The sequence below is a fragment of the Chionomys nivalis genome, chromosome 19 (assembly GCF_950005125.1).
Source record: "Chionomys nivalis chromosome 19, mChiNiv1.1, whole genome shotgun sequence".
NCBI lineage: Eukaryota > Metazoa > Chordata > Mammalia > Rodentia > Cricetidae > Chionomys > Chionomys nivalis.
The window spans coordinates 63,144,873-63,149,905 of NC_080104.1; the positions used below are offsets into that span (position 1 = coordinate 63,144,873).

At 48.5% G+C, this 5,033-nt stretch overlaps 1 protein-coding gene across 1 annotated transcript in view; it reads right to left on the reverse strand.

The window, feature by feature from the left end:
• Window positions 1-5,033, reverse strand: part of Trim39 (tripartite motif containing 39) — a 95,416-nt gene that overhangs the window by 61,475 nt on the left and 28,908 nt on the right. The gene's annotated exons all lie outside the window — the stretch shown is intronic.

Consider the following 5,033-nt stretch of genomic DNA (forward strand, 5'->3'; position numbering starts at 1 on the left):
AACTGAAGCTGGCCAGGTTGCGCCAAGTTGGATGCACTTTTGGCACCTGTGCCCACGTAGGTCAAGAGACATCTTTGGTCCACCTGTATTTGTATGATTTGGGGGCTCTAACTGTGCTGGGACAGTATAGTAGGTTGCTCCTACTAAAAAGGGGCTCACAACCAGCCGCAAAATAGGCTAATGTGAGATCATGTATGTCAGGCCTCCCCCAATACTGCCTAACCGTAAAGCGGAACTGTTAGCTGAATGTGATGAGCAAAAGTTTCTCTCCTCCCTACAAATTCTCTCTCAGGTACAAAAACAACTCTGGTCCCAGCTAGGTGCAGCCTGTGAGAAGAAGCTGCCTCCTGTGCCCCACAGATTCTGCCCAGAGGACCTAATGGTCATCAAAAGACAAAAAAAAAAAAAAAAAAAGACCGTAGAGACTGACTGGAAGGGACCCCACACTGTCATCCTGACTGTGCCCACAGCTGTTAAAGTGGATGGGGTCCCCTCCCGGATTCACCATTCACACATGAAACCTGTGGACTCTCACTCTGACCCTGAGGAGTACGCTCCAGAAGAAGCCAACTCTGGACGTTGGGAGGGCATTTTCTCACCCACAGGCCCTCTCAAATTGAGAATTCAGAAAGTCACTGACCCAACTAGCATAGGCTCATAAATGACTATGAATGTGTTTGCCATCCTTCTAAGCTGGTACCTGCTAGGATTCTCTGTTACTTTTAACAGCTGGGCAGAATTTTTATATCCCCCATTGACGCTACAGCCTCACTTGGGTTATTACTGATTTAGAAACTGGGGAAACTGGGAACTTGGTTCCCTGACTTGCATTTAGACCGAATCACCCTGACCCCATCTCGTTCCTTCATGCTGAGCCCTTACCACCAGGTCCCTGGCTCATGTCAAGATTAATATTTCCGCCGGGCGGTGGTGGCGCATGCCTTTAATCCCAGCACTTGGGAGGCAGAGGCAGGCGGATTTCTGTGAGTTCGAGGCCAGCCTGGTCTAGAAGAGCTAGTTCCAAGACAGGAGCCAAAAGCTACGGAGAAACCCTGTCTCGAAAATCCAAAAATAATAATAAAAATAAAAAAATTAAGATTAATATTTCTGTATCTGCCCCAACCATATTAAGGACAGGAAATGGGAGAAATGTAGGGGAGGGGGGAGATAAATGCCTCTTGGAATTGTGTCTTCACAGGCCACATCTGGTGACTGGCCCCGTAACATGGAGACATTGTCGTCTCTAGGGCAGGTGTCCAGTCTGCAAGAGGCTTCATTCAGGTATGGGTAAGGCATAATCCAATACTAATTTAGTTTACTGAGTCTGGCAGGAAGGCCATGGGATGGACACCACATAAAATCTAGGAACTATGATTCAGGGCATGGCAGATTGGTGTGGTAATATTTTGTTTATGATACAACAGATAAAGCTTTCCTGAAGATCAGAGTGCAGACCTACGCTACTAGTTATCCATAGAGGCCAGGCAGTGGTGGCACACACCTTTACTCCCAGCACTAGGGAGACAAAGGCGGACAGATTTCTGTGAGTTCAAGGCCGCCCTTTGATACGCAAGATTGATCCAGTCTAAAAGAGAACAGAGCCAGGCAGTGATAGCTCACACCTTTAATCCCAGTACTTGAGAGCTGCATGCCTTTAATCCCAGTACTAGGAAGGTGGAGGAGACAGGAAGGGTATGGTTGGGCAGAGAGAGGAATATAAGGCGGGAGGAGATAGAATCTCAAGGCATTTAGTCTGAGGACTTGTAGAGATAGAATACCCTATTCAGTCTGGATTTTGCAGAGGTAAGAGCTAGTGGCTGGCCACTCTGCTTCTGTGATCTTTCAGCTTTCACCCCCAAATATCTGACTCTGGGTTTTTATTATTAAGATCAATTAGAAATCGTGTCACAGTTTGGTGATCCTGAGAAGATGTTTTCTATACTATTGCATGCTCATTCTCTGGGATCACCCAAGCCTTTGGGTCTCCAAAAAGGCATTGGCTGCTCTAGCTAAGCCAAAAGGTACAAGAACCTTAATATCTACCACCGAAATCCCTCATTTAGACATACCCTGTAGACCAGGGCACTTGGGGGCTCTCCTTGGCCACCTTCTTGGTTCTGAATGCTTCTAGCCTCACTGAAAACTGCTGGTTATGCCTAATACCAAACCCCCATATTACGAAAGTATAGCAGTTAAGGGAAATTAAATTATATCCCACAACATACAAGCCTGCAGGTGGGAACAACCGATTACGGGGAGGTTTGCCTTGCCATCAGGAACAGGAAATGGCCTCTATCCGGGACAAGCCCCACATGGCTATTCCCCTCTCTGCAATCTCACTCAGAACTCCCTGGGAGCTGGCTTCCTGATCCCACCAGATGACACCTGGTGGGTATACGCTTCTGGTCTCACCCCTGGCTCATGTTCAGGTTTTGAATCAGACCAAAGACTTCCGCATCCTGGTTTATTCAGTTAGTCCCCAGGGTAGTCTACTACCCTGATGATAAAATTTTTACCAATTAGAAATGTCACTGAGACAGGGGAAAGGAGAAGCCATCACAGCCCTCTTAGTATGCACCCTCCTAGGTTTTGGTGAATCTAGAGCCACAGGTACTAGAACTCAGAACTACAAGATCAGCATTACAGGGCCTTGAGAGTGGCAATAGATGCAGATATAACCACCCAAGAGAAATCCAGAACAGGAGGGGACTTGTTATCCCAGCAACAAGGGGACTATACACGGCCTTAGGGAAACAATGCTGCTTCTATGCCTACCATTCTGGAGTCATCAGAGACTCGATGGCCCTGCTTAGAAAAGGCTACACAACAGATAATTAGAAAAACAACATTAGCTGGGCGGTGGTGGCACACGCCTTTAATCCCAGCACTTGGGAGCTAGAGGCAGGCAGATTTCAGTGAGTTCAAGGCCAGCCTGGTCTACAAAGCAAGGTCCAGGACAGCTAGGAACCCTGTCTCAAAACAAACAAACAAAACAAAAAGAAAGAAAAACAACAAAATGAGGCCTGGCATGAGTCTTCATTTAATTGGTCACCCTGGTTAACCACCCTCTTATTGGTTTTAGTTGGTCTCCTAATTCTTCTTCTTCTAGCTTTGACTTGTAGACCTTGTATCTTTAACAACTCCAGATCTCCAAGGTCCAACTGATGTTTTCAAAGCAACAATACAAACCCGTAAACCTGGACAAAGCAGGCAAATATCATGACAGGCCCCTAAAAATTCAGTTAAGAACTAGACCTCGGTTCACAAAGGGCAATCACCAATGCCTCTGACACTGGACCAGGCACACACACTTGGGCCGGCCACCCCCCTATCCCCCACTCCCACCCTGCACACACAGGGACTTGTCCAGACTTGCTAAGAAAAGTTATAGCCTTAGACCTCCGGTGTTTGCCCTAACCAATTAGAAGTATACGGATATGATTGCCACCTGTGTAAGCCAATCCTAAGTAGAAAGGTCACACTGCTTCTAAAATTCCTGTAGTTGTGCTTAAAGGGAGCTTACACGTCTCCCTCAGGGTCCTTGTCTTTTGTATAGGTGTGAGACCCCCACATGCGTATGGTACAATAAAGGCTCCTGCTGATTGCATCCCGATTGTGGTCTTCTGGGGACTTCTGGACCCTAACAGGGGTGTCCCAACCATACCCTGCAACAGACTGAGGGATTCTGGGTGGACCTGGCAACCAGGTCTGTTTTGATATGTTAAATAAACCTCGTCATTTGTCCCAGGGTTTGAGCTTAACACACGTCAAACATCGTTTCTTTTCACAACACCAACTCAAAAAGCCAGGCAGTGGTGACCCAAGCCTTTAATCTCAGCATTCAGAAGGCAGAGGAGTTCGAGGCCAGTCTGGTCTACAGAGCTAGTTCCAGGACAGCCAAGGCAACATAGCAAGACTCTGTCTCGAAAAACCAAAACCAAACGAACAAGAGAAACCCCACCAACTAAAAGAGCAGGTAGCGAGGGATTTTAGGATATCCAGAGCACAGGCAGCCAGAGTTGCGCCCCACCCCTCCCCCAGCTCACAGGAAAAACCGAACCATTCTTTCCAAACATCCTGCCTGCAGCGAGGAGTGGTGGAGTGTTAGGGTTAAGGACTCGGCGCCCACTTGCAGTTTAGACCACCGCTTTAGAAGCAGCGGGAACGGAGGAGCCTGGAGAGCCTTCCCTGCTTCACACCGGGATGACCACCATGTGGAGCAGGGTGGGAAACCCTGTGAGGGTTGGCACTTCAGCCTAGTGAGCATGGTGGCGTCTCTGGCTGTGGAGCTGCAGGGTCTCAAGACTTCAGCTGAAGGCCTAAGAACTGGATTTTGCAGGCTCTGTTGTTTTCACCTTTTTAGACAAATTCTCACTCCCTAGCCCAGGCTGGTTTTGAACTCTCTGCCTCCATTTTCCTCGTACCAGGATCTTTAAATGTTTTACGTTTATTTTAGTGTAGGGTTAGGGCGCACGTATTACCGTGCACACATGTTGAAGTCAGAGCACAACTTGAATGAGTGTGTTCTCGCTTTCCAGCTTGTGGGGTTATGGAATTCGAATTCCAGTTATCTAGGTTGATGGCAAGCGCCTTTACTGTGTGTGTACACTTTGCTCTGTTAAGAGGGAACAGCACCGGTAATTTTTGTAAATGTATCCTGGAAACACTTGATATAGACTGATGTCTGGTCTTGTCCTGGACACAGGGCAAGCCACGAGGAGGAAATTTCACGTAAAATCCAGTCCCTGCAGATACCGCCGACCACCCCTAGCCCCAAGGAGTCAGAGACAGGGTCTCGAAAGGCGAGGAGCTCCTGCACCCTAACCCGCACAAGGCCTCGCGCGACCTGAGCAGCTGGGCGAATACCATGACGCACCGGCCACTTCCGATTTCACTTTCCTTTTCTCGGGCCCGGCCGCTTCACCTCCACGGCGGCTGCCTGGGGATTTGCCCGGTGATCAGTGACGTCAAGCAGGCTGAAGTTCCCATTGGAGGGCGGAGTTCGGCAAGGGCCAATCCCAGGGCTGGCCCCA